This window comes from Mesocricetus auratus, unplaced genomic scaffold (genome assembly GCF_017639785.1).
Source record: "Mesocricetus auratus isolate SY011 unplaced genomic scaffold, BCM_Maur_2.0 Super-Scaffold_100018, whole genome shotgun sequence".
Classification (NCBI taxonomy): domain Eukaryota; kingdom Metazoa; phylum Chordata; class Mammalia; order Rodentia; family Cricetidae; genus Mesocricetus; species Mesocricetus auratus.
Genome location: NW_024429199.1, coordinates 6,683,884 through 6,705,907, shown reverse-complemented (window position 1 = coordinate 6,705,907; position 22,024 = coordinate 6,683,884). Strand labels below are relative to the sequence as shown.

The following is a 22,024-nucleotide window of genomic DNA, read 5'->3' as shown; positions in this document are numbered from 1 at the left end:
ATGTCATCTGTGATTTTAAAAAGAAAAGAATTTTCCTCAAGGGTGTTTTGCAACCATGGATCACTTTTGTATAACTTGGCATTGACAGACATTTGAAATTACTGTAACAGTTGTTTTTATATTGTTTCTGCTTATCTGATAAAAGACATATAGCCAGAAATAGTGTGGAAACCTTGGATTCCGGAAAAAAAATCCATGTGAAATGAGAATTGATATCAAGAACATTTAGAAAGAGAAGTAGGTGGAAAGGAAGTATAGTTAAATGAAACAAATGTCACACCTCAGTAGGGACTACATACACTGCGCTCAACTCATTCACCACGATTCTCAGCCTTGTGCTCCTGGAAGCACACACACACTTTATACCACACAGTGGCCCCTGGAAGCCTAGAACAGAGCAAATGAAAACAGATCCCTGTGTGCTCTCAGTAAAATATCCTAATGTGTTTCAAAACTAAAAGCACAGAAAATGAGTCTTCTCTATGTACAGGAGATCATCCATGCAACACAAATCTAGAGAGCCAAGAGCAGCTGTGTTGAGTAATTTATGTGGGGATAAAAAAATTGGTTTTAGATTAAGTTTCTGTGGAGGATAGCATTCCAGGAGCTCATTGTATTCTTAGTCTTTTAAAAAATCACTTTTGGGGTGAATTTAAAAGTAAGTGCTACATTCGAAGCAAGCTTGTTTCTAATTTAAATTTTAAAAAAGGTAAGTGTTGTGCCCACCCATGCCCACACCCATGCCTCACACAGCCTTTCCCACGGGGCTTGGTCCACACTCACCCTCATACAAGGCATATGAGGAACCTGGAAGCTGTTAAGTTGTGGTAGGCATTACTTTGGGTATTCTTTCTAATGCCTTCTGAATTTCAGAGGCAATCTACAGAGGTCAGCTAATGCAATCCCACTTTGAGTGCTTACTTGAAATTTGGATGCTAAGGGCCCTGAACCGATTCCCTAAATTTGTCATGGTTCTAATTTAGTTATCCACAGCTGCCTCATTAGATTTGAGGCCCTTTCAAGAGAATATTGATTACCGCGGCTCCTTACCATCTAGTAGCAGTGCGCACAACCGTCTACCCTCCAGTTCCATTTCCTCGACCAACTAATGGGTGCATGTTTCATTTTTCTCCCTGTCTAATCACAGGGTGCATGGGAAAGCTTTCAGATTATAATGACTTGACCACTTAGATCAAGAACTTCTGTACCTTGAGGTGTTAGCCTTTGGTTTCTATAAATTTTTTTTCTGGTCCTCTCAATCCGTCCTGTTGCCGCCACCAGAAGTGTGTGCGTTAAACTCAAGTCCACGAGTGGCATTGTGTGGCAACACCCTTCATGCCCGGGTTACCCCACTTGTGCTTTTCTTTGTAAAAGGAAGTAAGTGGCTATGAGAATGCTCATGAACTAAATTGCGGAACGTTTTCTAAGTAAATGAAGTGGAAAAATGGGAATGTTAACACGTGAAAATCCAAGTAATCTACTTTTTAATGTGGTTATATTTAGCAATCTGTACTATCACCAAAACGGGAAGATGCATGTGTCACACATTAACTTCTCCTTCCCATGGTTCATTACTCTTTTTTTAAAAGTGTTTGAGAGTTCCCCCAGATAATCCGAGAATTGTTCTAAACAGTGCAGTAAAAGTGTCAGCCACCATGGAGCCTCGGATCTATTGGGGATACACCCTAGAAAAGCAGCAATCACATGGTGGTATTATAGGGACTTTGATAGGCAAGAACAGAATTGTGACAGTCTAGAGAAGGGACAGTAGGTGAAAGAATTGACAGAGAGGCCTTTCTGGGAGCAAGTGACATCTAGCTGTCATCAAACAAGTGACAAATCATCTTCTGATCAGCTGACTGATCTGGGTGGAGAAAGAACCTGGCACAGTCAAAAAGTGAGGGGAAGCCCGGAAGGTGGATGAGCAAGAACAGGTCATGTGGAGACAGAGGCATCTGGGGATGAATCAGGATGTGCAGGCTATAGACTTACAAAGGAAGACACAGAAGGGAAAACTGGAGCAGCAGATCCTTTAAGTGTTGGTTTGTGGTACCTGTGAGTTTCCTTCTCAGATTTCTAGTAGGAATGAATTGTGTCACCAATAGAGGATTTTGTTTGGAAATGTATAGTTTAGTAGAGGCAGCTGAAATTCCTGATTCTCTGAGTGCTTTATTAGAAACATCTTTGACTTCTTTCTTTCTACTCATTTATAATTCACTCATTCACATTTTATCTGTGGCTCTCCATCTCAACAAATTTCAGAATTATATGCTTAAAACTATTTTGCAGGTGAGGTGACTTTGCCATTCTCATTACTCATCTTTAATTGCTCTGTACTTTTTCAAGCATAAGTTGATGTAATTGAATATGCCATAGCTTGCCTGAATGTACAACATAGAAGGTACAAAATAGTCTATAGCATTACATTAAAAGAGTCGCCTCTATGGAGCTTTAATTCCCTGGGCTTGTCAAAAGTTGTTAAAACATTGCTTGCCGTTTTTTAATATAAAATATAGGCAGACAAGTACTAATATATCAAAAAATGACACTTTGTCAAAGAGAGCTTTCATGGGAGAGTGTTCTGAATAAAATGTTTTCTTTTAAAAAGGATCCAACCTGCTTAACATTCCAAAGCAAACACAAAAGAACACAAAATGCCTGAGCTTCCTGTGGGTCACCACAGTCAACTTCACATATCCTTTACTGTATTGTTTCTTGGACTCCATAAAACTGTTTTCCAAAAGCATTATCAGTTTTCTTCCACGATAAGCCTAATTTGGTGTAAAATAAAAGTCTCTCTGACTCTCCTCCAAATGGACTCTCTTCAGAATTGCAAACACTTCCCATATGATGGTAATGATAGAGCTGGCTGTCTACCATTGGACTCAGTTTGATGTTATGAGAAGCAACCACTCCCCTATAAGATAGGAACATCTGCTGCAGCTAACAGCACTGTCTATAGATGAAATACAGAACTAAAATCTCACACTGCTTTTTCAGGAAGTGTCCTCTCCCAGTCATTTAAAAATCTTTTAGCCTCCGGTAAGATGGGAGCCAGGAAAGAATGGGAAGGCAGATGGTAAAGACCTTAACAAAATTAATAAGACAAATGTGCTTGGATGTCACTCTCTTCTTGTCCTTGATGGTCCCCTGTTGCAGATGCTCTGTGGTAGTTCCAATTCTGACTCTTTAAGGATGTCCACAGTTAAGATAATGGTTGATATTTGAAATGTTAAGCTGAAAATCAATAGCTTACTGTCTTTGTTCTCAATGGACTAATGTCTTCTCTACCTAGGAGGGGAATTTCTTCCTAACACCTACATTCTGTGCAGAGAATAGGTCCATCCAGGTAGGAAACAGAGGGAACAAAGGGAAGCAACAGAAACAGATGGTAGTTGAGGTCATTGAGATGGAGTAGAGTTCAAAGGTATCCTGGAATGCCACAAAAGAGTCCTAGTGGAAAAGAGACAGATTACAATCACTTGACTGCTGCCTACTCTCAATTAGCATACCAAACAGGGTATGGTGGAGGTAAGGATTGTGCAAAGGTTTGACCTACTGCCAGGGAATGGTGAGAACAAAGGCCCCCACCCCTAATTATAAAGATTCATTAAAAAATAGAGAACACACACTTTAGTAAAAATATCTGAAAATTCTGCAGATACTGGCATGAAAGGCATGTGTGTTCCTTTGTTGTTTCTGTGATGAAATGCTGTGACCAATATCTACTCAGAAGAAAGAATTTATTTGGACTTCCTGTTCCAGATAATAAGAGTCCATCATGGTAGGGAAAGCCCAGCAGCAAGAAGCAGGCATGGAGGCAGAGAGGGTATCTCAGAGAGAGCAAACTGGAAGTGGGATGTGGCTATAAATAAACTCTCAAAGTCTACTGCCAGTGATGTACTTCCTGCAGCAAGATTACACCTCACAGAGGTTCCAAAGCATCCCCCAGAACAGTGCCACCAACTGGGAACCAAGTGTTCCAATATGTGAGCCTATGGGATACATTTCTCTTTCAAGCCACCACATTCCAATCCCTGTATCAGAGTTTTTTAAAGACTGTAGAACTCTTAAACTATTGAAATTCTTAGAAGACTGTGAGACTTTTAAAAGTGATACTGTGTTTTATATTATGAAATTGTCATGAGATCTTGAGAACAAGAAAAGGTTACAGTTTTAATTGATGTGTTTGTGTGTGGAGTTGACAAGGGGTAAACTTGTGATGGCTTATCTTGATGGTTGCCAACTTGAGATATCTGTAAAAGTAACCTCAACTGAGATTGCCCTATGGACATGTCTGTGGGGTATTTCATTGATGACTGAATGATGTGGAAGGCCAGGCCACTGTAAGTGGTGCCATCCATGGGCAGGTGGTCCTGGAAGCTATAAGAAAGGTAGCCAAATGTGGGCCTGGAAGCAAGCCAGTAAGCAGCAAAGGGTCTCTGCTTCACCCTGTCCCCAGGTTCCAGTTGAGTGCCTGTCCTGGCTTCCCTCAGTGACAGACTGTAACTTCAGGCTGAAATAAACCCTTTCCTCAAGAACTTGATTGGGGTCCCAGGTTTACAACAGTAACAGATATTGAACTATTACCAGAGAATAGTACAAGTATTGTAGTAATAAATATTAGTTGTGAATGCTCAAAAAAATGATATCTTGCCAGCTAGTGGTGGCACACACTTTTAATCCCAGCACTTGAGAGGAGAGGTAGGTGGATCTCTGTAAGTTTGAGATCAGCCTGGTCTACAAGAGCCAGTTCCAGGACAGACTCCAAGGCTAGGCAGGAAAACCCTTTATTCTTCATTGACTTGCATGATACAGCAAGGGAGAAGCATTTTGATGAAGAAATGGTTACAGATGTGGAGGCGGTGGTACTGTTAGCGTTTGGCATCTTACCATTGAGAGTGCTACAGCAGCCCTGTGAAGTAGAAACTGGGACCAGTGAGCTCTGGAATGAGACTTTGCCTCCACCCATTACTGATTTCAGGAACCCAGAGGAATGCCTAAGCTACTTCAAGTTTTGATCCATTCATCTGTAAAATGGGCCTAATACAACCCCATTAAGTATTTACTTAACTCAGTGCCCTAATCATATTCAGAACCTAATAAACAGTACCAAGAGCTATAAATGGGCAGGTGCACACATGGCTTCACAGATTTTTTTATTCTCAACACAGTAAGTTTTGAATGCAGCAAGAAACCCCTTCCAGCTGGCTACTGGGGTGATTTAGATGATCCTCAGAGTTTATAGACCAGGAAGCATATTCTGCTTCATGGCCCATTTGTGTAGACCACACTGTTTGTTTACGTAACTTAAACTCAAAATTGATCCAAGCTCAAGCTAGATAAAATCCCAGCATGGAGAAGGGGAAGTCAGCACAAAGTCCCACTCCTGACTAAGAAACTATTTGCAACTAAAAATGCTAGGAGATGTTGAATCTGTATTACTCAATGGGGTTGACATTGAGTATATTGACCATACTCCAGGGAAGGCCCTATAAAAATAATGTCCTTGAAATTATTTTCTGGTTCCAGTGTTGTTATGAATCATTTGCTATGGCCGGCAGGTTCTCCTCAATTGCTGAAGCTTACACTCTTTATAACTGACATAGTTTTCTTCTTAGCCATAGACTGCCTAAAATACTACTGTATATATCCTGAATAAGACAGAAGTGTCAAGGGCATCCCAGCATTTGACTCTCCTATGTAATAGCTATGCTGGAGACAACTAATGTAAACTGTGAGTGCACAGCTGAAACCAACAATGGAGGCAGATTGATTCTGACGCAATAGCTACTACATTTTACAGCCCTTCTTGAATGGTCTTATAACAAATTAGCTTCAAAATGGATGACGCAGGAGCACCAAACTTCAACTAATTGCATGTGAGTTAAATATAATACCTAAATAACCATTTCAGTTAAATACAAGGCTCAGATAACTAATCATTAAAATCAGAATTAAAAAAAAACCCTCCAGGTTTATTGTTCAGAAGCCAGTGCATGTCTAATGAGTTTTTCCTCCACTGAATGAAATGTCACCTCCTCAGTGTGACATCCAGTAGATAATAGCCCTTGCAGGGTTATGGTGGCCAAATATGTTGAATCTGAGTGAGGAAATATATTTACTACAAAATTAGAGGCAAACATTTATTTTCTACTTGCTAGTGCTCTTGCAACTTAAAACTTATTATAGTCCTATAAATATCTAAGAAAAAATAGTCATAAATACCTTTTAATACTGCAAAAAGAAAATGGATACATTTTTCCTGAAAGTACGTATGTAGTACATACACATTTACAGAGAGAACTCTGAATTTAAAAATTATGACTCAAGTTTTTTTAAGAAAAATTCTATTACAATTGAAGAATTAAAAAAACTTCAATTCATAAAATGTAGGCATCCATAGCTCAAAGACAATATCTGAGAGATTATAGAAATATATTTGTATGTAGTGTTTCTTTTAAAAAATCTGTTAGTTCTTACAATGCAACATAGCGATCTAGCGATCATCTAGCATAAACTAACAGTAAGTGTTTGTAGTGAAGAACACGGTGATTGAAATCGGAACTTGAGGTGGAGGTAGAAGATTATTATTCTGAGTCTGGTCAGCCTGGACACCGTAGAACGATCTAGCAAAATCAGAGAAAGGTTGTGAATTGTAAGTAAAAATACTCACATGATTTTATAAAATACGTTTGAAAGAGCTTTCTTTTATCTCGTGTGTGTGTGTGTGTGTGTGTGTGTGTACTCGAGATGTGTGTCCGTGTGATCGCAGGCACACATGCGCTATAGTATGCCTGTGGAAGAGAGAGGACACCCTGGAGTGTGTGTGCACTCGAGATGTGTGTCCGTGTGAGCGCAGGCACACATGCGCTATAGTATGCCTGTGGAAGAGAGAGGACACCCTGGAGTGTGTGTGCACTCGAGATGTGTGTCCGTGTGAGTGCAGGCACACATGCGCTATAGTATGCCTGTGGAAGAGAGAGGACACCCTGGAGTGTTTGTCCTCACCTTGTACCTTATTTGGAGTGCTCTGTTACATACTCAGGGATGACTGACTGATCCCTGAGCTCCGGGGCATTCTCTTGTCTCCCCCTCTCATTCTACTGTGTCCAGGGTATGTGCGTTCCAAAGATGCAATCCAGGTCCTCATAAGTGCAAAGCAAGGGCGTTCCTCACTGAGCCATCTTCCCGGCCCATATTCTGTCGTCAATTACTTTCTTCATTGCCCAATAGGAATAACTGACGAAGCGGGCATGCTTCCTCTCAGTTTCTAAGGCAGATTTCCCTCTTCCCTCTGCTCTCTGTTGTTTTACTACATCCTGCAATTAGAGCAGACGTTGAATGCCAAAGAGAGTAGGGCCCCCACTAGTTGAGAGAGGTGATTTTACAGTGAATTAACTTGTTTTCTTACTTGAACCGAATACCTGCAATCACTGATTGTCACATTTATCTTTTGTTGTAAAACTGAACTAATTGAAGATGCTGCCCTCAGGGAGCCAGCTCGCGGTGCAATGCATGTAGAGAGCCCTCTTCAGCTTAGCATTTTAATTATTCACAATTATAATTATTTCTGTTTATCTGAGATCTCTGAAAATAATTCTAGCTTATTAAACAAAACGAGAAGCCAAGTCGTCTGAGCTTTGTTTTGTTTCTTACTGAGGTCGGCCGGCCTGGGAGTATGCCAACTTCTCACAAGCACTAAGCGGTTTTCTGGCTTGTGGGTAGTCACGGAGGACATGTGACCTGCCCTGGAGTAACTGAGTACACCTGTTTCCCCGATTGTTTTAGAATTCCAGGCTCCACTGGGACTATGAGGCTGAGGGTTGACGAGAACCCGAGTGGAAGAACTGTACAAAATTTTTGGCAGTGTGTTCATCAGTGAAGAAATTCATTAAGGTCAATTGCTGATATTAGCCAAGAGTACATTTTTTTAAACAATGGCTGTTCTTAAAAGAACACACGTGTTTAGTGATGGGTTCCTATTGGCAACTGTTAGTTGCTGTGAGAAGGAGAGACAGTTTTCACTAACAGTATACACCTGACAAGCTGTCCACTCCCCAGTGCAAGTGGAATCTGGGAAGCCTACATGAGTCTTGAAGGATTTTTTTAAATAGGGCACAAAGTTGGGTAGGGAGGGAAGGGGGTGTGGATCTTGGAAGAGTAGTGGGAGGGGAAGTGAATCTTATCAGAACACATGATATCAATCTCTGAAACAATGATGTCACCTTCAAAAGTTTTTCAGTCTAGTCTATGTCATCTATCCCATATCTGTCTTGTTTGCAGTCTCTCTCGTACAACACTTCAGTTTTAGATTCAAATATGCACTCTGAAGTTAGAGAATTCTTTTGTCTACTGGTAGCCTGTAGCCAAAGGTAGCAATGATTGATGTGGAAAATCATCATGTCTATAAAAAGGTCAGCACAGAGATGCATGAGATACGGCATTTTTAAAGAGAATGCATTTACCCATGCTCGTATCAGATAAGAAACAAAGTTCTGCTTAGGAACATTATTTGCAAGTGTACATCAGGGTCCCTATTTTTAAACCCCCTTCCAATCAAGCAGAATGAAAAATTGTGTATTGTGTTCTGAGGTTAAGGTCCAAATTGTGGTTTACAGCCCTTGTTAAAAAATTGTTTAACAAAAGGACTAGAATAAACTTAGGGAAAAAATGTTTTCTGTTTCCTACCATCAAGTGTATGTCTCTCCCAGTAACAAACGTTTAACCACAGCTACCAAGGAAAGTAATTTTAAAAACTGATTGCAATAATTACTTTTCAGGTATTCACAAAGAAATAAACTCAGAGGACAACTAGGAGGTGAAGCAAGACCATGGGACACCCACTAGCTAGATAATCCACGCTGGAGTAACTGAGAAGTGTCTGAATGTAGGTATGTATTTGGTGAACACCTCCCTAACCTTCTTAACTTCAACCACATATGGTCAGTCACACTGGGTACCTTGCCAGCATGGTTGTATGCACACCTAAGTGTCCATGAAGAACCTCCCAATGGGCCTCCAACATGAGGCCGTACTGGTCTTTTGAGCATTTAAAACATTCTACAACATAATTGTCTGTCTCCTCCTACTCAGTATTCTCATTTCCTCCTAACTGAACCCTAACCTTGTTTCTCTGAACGCAGAGATCATTTGTCTTTGATGTCTCTACTATCTAAAATAAATTCCCAAATAATTCTTTGCTGGTTTTAGTTCTCCTATGATAGGAAAGGTGAACAGATTAAGAGCATGTACATTTGAAACAGATAGGTTTGAGCACACACTCAAGCAATCTCTAATTGGGGGACCTAGGTAAGACTTTATGTTCAAACATTCTATTCTTTAGTTTTCTTGTCTCCAAAGGTGAGGATAGTAAGAATGAAGGTAGGCTTCTGCCACTGTGATGGATACCAGAGATAAGGAACTTCAAGAAGAAGATTTGATTTTGTCTCACTTTAGTGATTATGGTTCACAGTCAGTTGACTCCATGTTTCTGAGTCTATGATGACCACTGTGGCAGAAGGACATGGTGAGGAGATGTTTAGCAGCTTGTGGCAGGCAGAAAACAGAGAGCAGGAAAGCAAGAGTACAGGACACGAGGAATCCTTTAAAGACACACCTTACATGACCTATTTCCCCAGCCTGACTCTATCTTCTATTTTCCAAGCACTTCCCAACAGTTACATAATATCATTAATCCATTAAAGGATTTAGTCATGATTGAATGAAAGCCCACATAGTCCAATCACCTCAAAGTGATGAGTCCTACCAGCTAAGAGCAAGCCTCAACACATGAGTTTTGAGGGACACATATAATAAAACAATGACAAATGCTATGCATGTTTCTGGATTGCTCTTAAGACTAAGTAAGGTCATGGGGGAAAGGTTTAAAGTCATGTTTAAAACAGTAAAACATCAAAATTCTTACAGTCAATTCTTACATTATATGCTAGAAAGTATATGGCATGGTCCCATTTCAAAATAAGGACGTTATGATGCTAGGAGGCTAGATTGCTGTCTGAAAACACAGAAGGAGGCAAAATCAACAGGAAAGTGTCTGACATGAGGACTGGGCTACATCTCAACATCGCCAGGCACAGCAGATGCCTAGTTATTAGTGATATTGATAATGAAGAAACCTTTTTCTCTTCCACTCATAAACTTTTAAGCTGAAGTATTGTGATATTGTACAAGATGTGTCTCTTCAAAAGACATGTTAATGGCCTGTAGCTCACTGACAGAAGGCTTGCCTATATATACAAGGCCGTGGGTTCAGTCCCCAACACCTCAAAAGAAAGAATTGGAATGTAAATGTGTATATGTGCATAATTGTGTACAAATGTGTATACTTGGGGTAGATGTGTCTGTAGGCAAGAGATTGACATTGGGCATCTTCGCTTCTCATGCTCCATCTTAGTTTGTAAGACATCATTTCTCATTGAACCTAAAACTTGCCAACATGGCTAGACTGGACGGTCAGCAAGCTTCAGACAGATAACCTCCTTTCTCGCTCTTCCTCTCCAGCACTGAGTTCTAATCAGATGCCATCTGTCTTGGCTTTTTTACATGGATACTGGAGATTGAAATTGGGCCCTGATGTTTACAAGGAAAGATTTTGCTGGGTCATCTCCCTAGCCTCAAGAATGTGAAATATGTTTAGTTGGTGATTAATACATTTTGTTTGGATTACCTTGAATGAGGTAAATTTATAACTGCTGGATTTTTGTTTGTTTGTTTGTTTGTTTAGTTTTCTTATTTGGTTTGGCCCAGAGGCTAAAATTCTCAAGTATTTCTGTTTTGAGGCACTGAATAAAGCAGGAAATGTTAGTATTATACTCTAGGTCAATCTATAAGTAGGATGACTCAAGTAATGGAAACAGCAGAAAAAATTAACACAGTCCTCTTTAATGTTGATTCTTATTATTTTGAATTATATGTAGGTGTGTATGTCTACATGACAGGTGCCTTGGGGTTCAGAAGTGTTTAATCCCGGCAGCTGGAATAACAGACAGCTGTGAGCTCCTGATATGGGCATTAGGAAAACAACCCAGGTCCCTTGGAAGAACAGCAAGGGCTTTTGATTTCTGAACCATCTCTCCAGCCCTATTTGACACATTTGAATCTCTCCTTATTCTCTAAGAGTCAGCCCTCCTTCTGCCTTCCACCATTCACTGTATCCCATGTTGGACACAACATCCCAAACTAAAAATTAACCTGTAGAGTTTAGGAGAATATGTTATTTCAGGAAAAAAACTATAAAGTTTAGATGAGTTTTGTAGTTATTTTGGAAAATTTACAAAGTGATTGACTAGCCCATCTTGGAATTTGTTTCTACCTAGAAAATCATACACTGGATCTCTGCTTCTGCAGCACTTGTGTACTACAGCACATTGATAAATTCATGCTTAGATCCAACTTACCCCCCCCCACTACCACCACATTGATTATTCCATACCTCCTCTACCCCTCAGTGAATTCCAGAATAACTTCAGATATTCTCAGAGAGTCTAACACTGCCTCTAGAGGAAATATCGCTAACTGCGGGTTAGAAAGGCCGGCCTTTGGAACTTTGTCTTTCTTTCCAAGCTTTTTGATTTTACCACTTTACAAACATTGTTTCATTTACTCTTCAAGATAACGCCAAAGAAACAGCTGTTTTTAATCCTCATTTACCACTAAAAATCTCTGTGATTCAGTGAGTTCAGTGCTCAGAGCTGGTGGTAGACGTCTTTTTACACAAGCTTAATCCAAAGACCAAGTCGATGATGTAGGAGTCACAGGGACAACGTGAGCCCTAGATTCAGATTCTCTTTTCAATCACTACTTTTAAGTGGCCTTGGCCACATCATATACTTTCATGCCTTGACTTCTTCATCTCACATGACATTATTATGAGAATCAAGTATCTTCTGCAAATGGAATTGAAATTATCAGAGATCCTATAACAAATTACTATTATGGGTAAGATATATTTAAATACTGATGTAGCCAAGAAGTCCACAAATGGTCCAAAACTCCTGGAAGGCAGTAGTCAAGAGATAGAAATGATAAAAGAAAACCAAAGACCAAAGATACAGAAACACCACACTATATAGAGATTCTGGGAGCAGACTTTGGAAAGAGTTCAATACCAGTGCTAATCCAATGCTGTTTAGTTCTCAGTTCTTAAATGTCAGAGACCCAGAATATGGTATTTCTTGGTTTTTTGTTTATTTTATAATTTGTGTTTTAAATGTAACTACATGGCAATAATCAATTAACTAGGAACTGGACGAAGCATCTTTGGACTAAGAATACAGGAGGTTTTTGGTCTGCTGAGGAAGAAATTCAACAGTAGATATACAGAAGACACAAAACTTAGATTTGTGTTACAGTTAGAGAAATCCAAGCATACTGTAGTGATGAACAAATGGAAAAATTTAGAGCCCTGAATGATCTCAGGCTTGCTATTTTTATATTAAAAAGTGCATATTTGTAAAGTAGATGGTATGTTCATAAGTTTGTGGCCCTTTCTCCCATGACAAATCATAAAGTCATCAAATACTAATGAATCCAGGTCTTTTAAGGGTGCCAATCTGGCTTTTTATGATACCTGTGTTCCAGCTCATAAAATCCTTCCCATACTTTAGCTTCTTGGAGAACGGAAGGAACTTAGCCGCAGCTTCAAGGATATTTAACCATAGACTTGTGTTTTTTTAATTACCAGGAGAAACATCTGTAGTTTTCATGGTTACTCCATGTCTAATTCCTTGCTTAACCAACATAAATCAATAGGTAAAATCATTAGAACTGAATACTATTGCATAGAATCTTATTTAAGGAATGGTTATTTGGCAAGCTATCATTTGGAAACTTATGAATAATGCAACCCATGAATATAGTTTTTAATACTATCCGAGCAACACCCAGTATGCCTGGAACACCCCAAGATCCTCTTCTGTGTTAGTCTGGGTTTTGACCTTATAGACACTGTAGGGAAGTGAAGTATATTTGATGAAAGATTAAGCATAAGCTTCAGTTATTCTGATACTAAAAGCGTCTCAATCTCAGAAAACTGTGAGATGCTTTCTGTTTCTAAGCCCTTAATTGCATTCCTACTGAATTAAGACAATATCTCATTAATCTCAACATATGGCATAAAGATTTTATTTAGATTTAATAGAGTTACCATTGTTTCTTTATGTTCTCTTGTTTACCCATTGCTTCAGATCCCTATTACTAGATTGCTTTACAAAGCTGCATTTTAGTGTATGTGAGAAGAGATAACCTCAATGATACCTTCACCACTATTTTAGAAACAAAAGAGAAATGGGGAAAGCATTTTTGTGTCCACTGTAAAAGCCTACCCCTAGATCTCTGCTTCTGAGATCTAAGACTGGCATGCAGAATCTATGATCAGTGGCTAAATCCCATCTGTCTAATTCTGTCAAGTATTTCTAAAGTTACAAATTTGTAATTCCAACAATACTTTTGAGGTCTTTATTAGCCTCCTTAGGGGTTGCTACTTATTAAGCATCTTGATAGAAGAATGAGATACAAGGATAATGATTACAGGAATATAACAATGAATGACTAATCTGGGAGTATATTGGAGGGATATAGTCCTCAGTTACAAAAGTGTTTTGTAAACTGTAAATAGCTATGCAAATATGGCTCCGCCCTAAAAAGGAATTTACAATGCCACTTCATGGTACTATTACTATGTACTACATTATATTACTATATATTAACTATATGTAATAACGTATGTAATAATTACTAATTATTACTTTTACTACATTGACAAAATGGAGAAAGTTTTTCTCCCTCTTTTATTTAAAGTGTTCAAGAGCATGTGTTCTTCAACACATGGCAGGACAGAATTTTCTGAAACCATTTGGGCATTTTATCTGTTATTCATGGAATATCTCTTCCATATTGTTGTAGTGAAACACCATGACCAAAATCAACTTGGAGAAGAAAGGGTTTAGTTCGGCTTACAACTCTCAGGTCACACTCATTACTGAGAGTCATGGAGGACTACTGCTCACTGACTTGCTCAGCCTGCCTGCTTGTACAACCCAAGCCCAGCAGCTCAGGGATGGCACCACCCACAGGGAGATGACCCTTCCCACATCGGTTATCAATCAAGAAAATGCACCACAGGCTTGCTTATAGACCAGCATGGTGGGGGCATTTTCTCAATTGAGGTTCCTTCTTCCAAAATGACTTTTGCTTGGATCAAGCTGACATAAAACCAACAAGCACAGTGCTGGACACTTTTAAAATACTTATTTTGTTGGTTAGTTTGGTGTATTTAGTTTTTTTGTGGTGTGTGTGTTCAAAATAATACTACAGAGATATTTCAACATCTTAGATGAGAATACTGAGGTTCAGATAGTTTAATAAATAATAAGATAATAAATGGTAAAACCATGATTCAAGCACATGCTTATTTTGACTCCGGTATTCATGCTCTGTAATTGTTAGGTAAGTCAGGAAGTGATGAGTGAAAGAGACACGTTCAAAACAAATACAGTAATAATAGCTACCATTTATTAATATGCCAGATGCTGGGCTAGAAACCCAGGAGATTTAAATCCATCATCCTAAGAAATAATTCAAACGGGTCCATTCATCCCATCTATTCCAGATGAATTAAAAATTAACATTAGTTCCACTTGCCTTAGAGAATTTTAAGGTTTAAGAACATAAAATTGTGAACACAAGAAATACACCTGGTAAGGAACAGCACTGGTGGCCAGTCAGTCAGGTCTTGCTGATCTACACCACCTATTCCACTTACTAAATGAAATAAATCTTCAGGCCAGGTGGGGCTGGCCTATAACTTTAATCCCAGTACTTGGCAACCAGATGCAGGTGGATCTCTGAGTTCAAGGTCTATAGAGTGAGTTCCAGGACAGTCAACGCTACACAGAGAAACCCTGTTAAACCTTTTTAACTTAATTTATTGTTTCCTTGATTTCAGTTTTATTTAAAAGAGTGTGCTTTATGGCAGCAGGGAACTTTCACATTTATTCAATTACTATGGCTTAGTTTTTGTTTACTTTAGGGCTGCCCATTATTTTCCTCAAAGTTAGACTTTAAGGTTACAAAAGGCTCCGCTTGTGCCTGGTCATCTGGAGTTTCACAAAGAAGCAAACCACGAAAGCAGGTTTGCTAAACTCAAGACAACTGCCTCATACCTATAGACCGTTGTTCTGAAACATCCCAAGTTACAATGTAGCATAATGGCTTCCACACAGATCTTAGGAGATACCTATGGTGGTCCTTTGCATCCACTCATTGAACAAGTGTCTCCTGGGTGCTGCTACTTTTTAACTGCATCCAGGGATCATTGACAGATGACAATAACTCCCAAAACCCTGGCTTCCAAGAGCTGTGCCAATTAAGTAGTGAGCAGTCACATGATAAGAAATTTATAATATTATAATAGCAAAATAAACTGAAGTTAATACCAAACAACAAAATAAACAGACTTCTCCAAATTCCCTGCCAACTGGGCTATGGGCTGACAGGGTTTTAAAAAAGATAAAAACCTGTCCCACATCTGTAGAGAACATGAAGGCACCTGCCAGGGAGGTTCTTGTAGAGGTTGAGACAACAAAAACATTGTCCTGAAGTTTTTGTGCTGGGAAACTCCAGAAAACACAGCTGGAAAGGGGAGGCCAGACACCCGAAGCCTTTATCCTCCCTAATCTATGGCCTTTGGCCTCCGTGTGATGGCAGCTATTGAAAATTTTTGAGCAGGAGGGTGGCATAATTAAAGTAGTGCTTTTAAAAAGATGAATTTGGCAGGACAGGGCTGGATGGATTGGTGGAAAAGATCAGAGCAACAAAGCTGCCGCAATAACTCAGGCCTAAGGCGATGGGTTCTGGACAGAAGTGGCAGTAGCAACAGAGGGAAAGAAATAAATAGATAGAATGACACAAAGAAAAACCAGTGACCCTGTGACTGCCTATGAAGATGTAAAGTACATTTTTCCTGGGGACGTTTGTACTTTGCAGTGAAGCATTACATATAGTATTCACAGTGATAAGTGCCATCATGGAAGACAACTTTATTCAATGCATCATTTATTTTGGCAAAATATTCAGTTCAATTCCTGCATTTCAAGAGAAAATGAATACTCATAAAACTGACTGAAATGAGAAGGTAAACTCTATTCTAGCATAATGCCTATTAATAGCTACAGTTGCAGGGTGGCAGGATAAGCAGATCACTAGCCCAAATAGTGATACTTAATTACATCCAAGTTCCTGTTTCTTAGTTTATCTGTTGTTATAGTTTCTACCAACTGACTGTTTAAAGCTGTAAATTAAGAGCAGAGTAGCTTATTTTCAGAGATACATGATATGGTATTCTACTCCATATGACAGTTTCTCAGTGCTGTCTTTTCGAGGATGACGCAATGGTCTTCAAAATGTCTGAGTTATTTTACTTCTGTAGAGGGGAAGCAAGAGCCCTGGAGAAAGCAAGTTAATGGGTTAGCCAAAGTAGTGAGGAATCCATCCAAGACTGAATAAAATAGACTAGAAAGCAAGGAGTATTTGCTCTAATTATTTGTGTTTAGTGGAAATGTTGTCAGGTCAATAGGACTTTCCTTTGACACCACACAAGGAAGAAAGCAAGTGTCACCTCATGGTTACTTGGTACTGCTTTAATGTATCAGGTAAAACAAATTATGTCTTCTAGTATTAATTCATTCCCCACTTAGCATTGTTAAAATATTTATGATAGTAATAAAAATGCTAATATATTGTTATTCATTTTCCCCATGTTTGTTACAAAAGCATGCTTCCATTCTCGTGTAGGGAAGAATGCTGTCAAAGTTTGATGGTAATTTATGTCGTCAGTCCATTAAGTTGATTTTAGGGCAGCCAACACAACTATTGTCCATTTATGAGAAACCCAAAGACCACTCCAGGTCTCCACAAAGGCCGTTTGATACCTGCCCTTTCATGCAGCTGACCTTGAGGGGAGTTGAATCTGGTGATTTATGACGAACACCATGAAGGAAGACCCATTTGCAAGATTCACTGTCATTTAGTGCTAAATGATCGGCACTGAGTCCAGGGACAATCTCAGGCCATGACAGAGCAATCTGATCAAAAATATTACCCACCCACCCAGGTGTCTTTTCCAATTATCTGGAGTAGAAATTAATACTTTTAAAAGCTGCTAGTTTTTGAAAGGTTATTACAATTTATTCCAGCAGTTTCTTTTGCACATTATGATGAATTAGTTTATTACACCATTATTTTCCATGTCAGCTTTTTAGGAGATTGAACATAATGTAGACACATTAGTGTGAATAGCAAGCATACTATTTTATAGCTGAGTCATATATTTCTTTGAGAAAAATGTGTTCAGTTTTTAATAACGGGTAATTTTATGTTTATGTTCCCTAATGCTGTTGTCAGGTGTTATTTATTTCTGTTTGGTAAGAACTGGAGAAGTTTCTTTTAAAATGTTAATGGTGGTTTTGACAGGCTTTAGAGTAATACTAAGAATATATTACTTAAAAGTACAAAATATGAATTGGAAGTGTTTTTCCCTAAAAGCTAATATTTTCTAAGGTTTCTTGACACCAGTTTAATATATAGCTACTTCTCCAGAGAAAGTAATGCTTTGATTTCAATGTTTGCCCTAAATGTTGTGGGGGAGCAGAGATTTTTAAGTTATTTTCTAAAACTTAATAACTTTCATGGCTTCTTTTAAAACTAAACGCCTTTATCAGAAATGATTTGTTACTTCATATAGTCATTTAGGGATACTTAGTAACCTACAGATATTTTGTAAAGTGATATAATGAAATGTTGATAGAAATTTCTTCCCTTTAGACATTCTCCCCGACTGTGTATCTACTAAGACAGAAGACTATGTAATTTCCCATTTAATAAAATATTAAAAGGTTTTCATTGTACTTCCACATAACAGTATCAATGAGACATAATATAAGTAGTAACTAATACATTATCCATTCATATAGAAGATATCTATAAAAAGATAAAGATACAGATGTTACAGACATATATGTATATATACATATATATAAAGCAAATAATAACTTATTGATAAAGGAGGAAGATGGGAAAAAGCAAATGCATTTAGAATATATTTAGCCTTTGAGAATTTCATACAACAATATCATGTATTGTAATCATACCATGGCCCACTGTCCCCCCCACACACACATATATTTTGAATTCCATTATAGGGCAGACATTTTACCACAGTTGAGACATGTAAGACAAGACTGTTATAAGTCAACCTTTTTATTTCTGGTACAATTATATTTTTCTTGAGGTTTCTTTTTAAAGTAATACAACATTAAAATTTAGGGTCTTTTATAAACTGAGCTTGTGAACAAATTTAGTCACATTTCAGTAGCTTTCACACTGCCACATCTAAACAAGTAAATGCTGCCAATGGAAATTTTGTTTTCTCATCAAACATATTTGTTTCTTGAGCAAATATTTTCCAGTTTGCAATATTTACTTTGCTGATATGACTGGAGTAAATGTTAATTTTTGCAAAAGTTTCACGAATTTTTCCAATTGCGCCAAAATTTTATCTTAATAATGCGATTCAGTTTTTCTGGGTTTGGGGGGGCAGTGAGAGCAGAAGTTACAGGAAAATCACACCCATGTCATTAGCACCCATGGCTAGAAGGAGTCACAAACGTTCCATTAATAACCCTATGTCTCCTCCAGTTGCCACCCCAGTCCAGTCTCCCGACAAGACTCTGTAGATGAGATCAAGTTGTGTTTTGAACTTTACACTTTTCTTTAAACTATGACTTCTTTTGTGTGGGATAATGCTTTTGACATCACCCATGTAGTTATATGCTGCACTCCATTTTCAGTGTCACTAAAAAGTAAAATTCCAGAATCTCATGAAGAAACAATGGAAAATGTTCTGTGGTCAAATTGTACACTCCCCTGTAATACAGGCCATTTGGCCATGCTGGTAGTAATGCCTGGCCAAATGTAACATGACTCCTATCACTGTTCTGGGTTGCACTTGCTGGAATTGAACAGGTGTGCATATATCCATCAAAGTACATCTTTGTCAAACTCACTAATCTACTTATTTGTATGGCTGTTTATAAACTTTGAACATTGCATGCAATCCTAGCTCTGTTGGCTGGCTTGGGCTAAATAATCGCCTTCCTTTATCCTTCTATCTCTTGCTTTACATATCACTGAGGACAAAATGACATAGTGCATGCTTCACAATAGCAGTCAACACAATCTAAAAGTGGTAGTGTTCCATTATGAGAGGTGTTGTTTGACTGAGGACTTCTAACTTCTACCTTGAAGAGAGTAAATATTCTGTTCTCTGTATATACAAGCAAACACAAATGCTTGCAAGTAATTTAGAACTTGACAAATAAATATCATTTTCCTTTTACTTATAATGTGGGGGTCCTCTCTGAAAATACATAATTTTTAAGCGTATCAAAGTCATAATGTATTGATTAGCTCTTGTCACAGAGTAGAGTCTCTTGGAGAGAGAGGACCCCCAATTGGGGAATTGCTTTCACCCTATTGGCTTCATAGGCAAGTGGGGGGGCATTTGGCTAATGAGTGATATAACTTAGCCCACTGTTGGTGGTCTCACTTTGGATAGGTGTCCTGGACTCTATAAGAAAGCAGACTGAGCCAGCCTTGGGGAGCAAGCCAGTGAGCAGTATTCCTTCACAGCCTTGTTCCAGTTCCTGCTTCCGTGCTCTTCCTTTGATTTTCATCAATAATGTACTGTGACATGGAAGCATAACGCAAAACAAAAAGAAAAAAATCCCTTCCTCCCCAAAACTATTTTGGCAAACATTTAGCACAGCCACAGACAGCAAACAAGAGTAGGTTTTAACATCCGTTTTGATCATAATGTGTTTTCCATTACTAAAGAATTACTTCCCAGTACTTTTTTTTTAATATGAGAGAAGGCAATGGTGAAGCATAGCAAGGAGAAATTCCTAACTGGAGAGAAGTTCATGTGCTTGATTCTACATCTGTCGAGTCAAACGCAGAGCAGACTGCAGAGGGAGAGCCAGTGATTCATTACTGTGAGTGAAGAGGGGACTTGCTATAAATCAGAATCAGGGGCAGCACAGTTCTGTGTCCCTGCTCTCCTCCACTGCTGAAAATTAATTTTCCTTGGGATGTGTTTTTCCTGGCGGCTGTTTTTTTCACATCACCCACCCAGACTAGTTCATTCATTTCTACAGGCAGTTCACACTGGTACGCCAGGGCAAAAGCACAGCAGCTTAGTTGAGGGGGTTACAAGAACTCCGTGTGAAAGCTCAGTCTCCACTTAAATCTATACGTGTTCGTCATCCCATGTTACACTAAGCCAAATACCTGTTTAGAATATGACTTTTGTGTTTAGATCTGAGAATGGTCGTGTCTGGGGAAGTCCCCTTTCAAGAGTGTAAAGCATCACATCGGTACATAATAGACCGGGTCCTTTTGGGGACTCTGCAACTCCCCCACAATGACTTGGTTGCTTCAGGGTAAAGACTGAGGAGCAGCCGGCATGGTCTGTAGTAGAGCAATGCATAGCGCCCCTAACCCTGATTCCCACTTCCCACATCACACTTCTGCATCTGCAGTCCCCAGGATGATCCAGACACTGGCCTTGGGACCTTCACACTTTCTGGTCTCATTTAATCCCCATCAGAGCCAGGGCATCTCCGATGGAATCCATTTGACAAAAGGGGGACAGTCCATATCTTAAATGTTAGTATGTTGTCTAAGGGTTCATCTGGAAAGTACCAAGATGAGGATCCCAATCCATATTGTCCCAGAGTGGCTTTAGCTGGATGAATGTGCTGTGTGTTTTCTCTTTTTCCTTTTGACTAGAGTCCACTGGTTTGCTTGATAGCTAATAGTGTTCTTTAATACTACAACAAGCTTCACTTTCCCACTTAGTTTTTCCTTTATACTTATGCTCTATTATTTACAGCTCTATGAGATACTTAATATCTTGGAACAGTTTTAGGGAAAAGATACTTTATTAAGTCATAAGATAAAGTAGTCATCAAAATTTAGTATCATAATAAAAACATAACAACAGTAACTGTATCAGTATTAAACAAAAGAGACATAGTGCTACAAAATAATTAGCATAAATTTTGTTTCTTATGGGGAAAAATAAGGGAGTCAAGGGGAGAGAAGTTGCCTGGGAAGGGGAGAAGAGGGTCTCTGTGGTTGTGAGGCAGCATTTGGCAGAGGAAACGAAGAAATCCTTGCCTATCCCTAAGTGAAGTGGACTTCAGGAAGACAGCACATGCCCAGTAAGGAAGTGAAGCAGGAATGCCAACCTGCTGCATGATGCTACTCCTGCCTTCCCCAGCAATGGGAGTAGTGGCACTGGGTTAGAGAAAGGGCTAACCGTCAGAGACTAAATCAGATGTAAAGGCATAGGGTGACCTTGTCAGACATTCAGAGTCTTTGGCCAAATATAGTCAACAAGTCATATTTAAAATTCTCCTTGCTTTGGCAGATCCCAGCCAGGTTTCCCGAGCTCATTCCTTCTTGAAGTTTCCTCTTAGTTATACAAAGGTAATGAGAGGATTTGATCTGAAACCACGATGAGCTGGGTAAGAAAAAAATCATGCTTCCACTCCCCACCCCCACCACCCCTGACTCCTGAGGCAGGCAGCAATAACTGATCACAGATTTCATTGTCATACTGTAAAAGGTCAGAACTGAACACCAGATGTACCATCCCAGACATAGCATTTAACACTTTGGTATCATCATCTCCTTCTGCCTCCCAGCTGTGTGCTGAGAGTACTATCCAAAAGCTAAGGTCTCAGTACCTGGATTGGTCTATGCATCTGTCCACCTGCTGTCTAACTTCCCTGAGATCAAGCCTGCTACCCAGTGAATGACCCATGACACTTCATGCATTCAGTGTGAGAGTCTCCTAAATAGCTCTCTCTATTTCCTATTACCACTTAAAACAACCTGATCTGGATGCACCCTAATGTTACCCTTTCTGGATCTTAGTTTA

At 39.1% G+C, this 22,024-nt stretch overlaps 1 protein-coding gene across 4 annotated transcripts in view; it reads left to right on the top strand.

The window, feature by feature from the left end:
• The window catches only part of Hs3st5 (heparan sulfate-glucosamine 3-sulfotransferase 5), a 256,960-nt gene that overhangs the window by 149,613 nt on the left and 85,323 nt on the right, over nt 1-22,024 (top strand). For 3 of the 4 annotated variants that reach the window (XM_005073265.4, XM_040728246.1, XM_040728247.1), the window contains one exon: nt 8,784-8,894. The gene's annotated coding sequence lies outside the window, so the exon portion shown is untranslated. The remainder of the gene's footprint in view (nt 1-8,783; nt 8,895-22,024) is intronic. The other variant, XM_040728248.1, reaches the window with a different exon arrangement.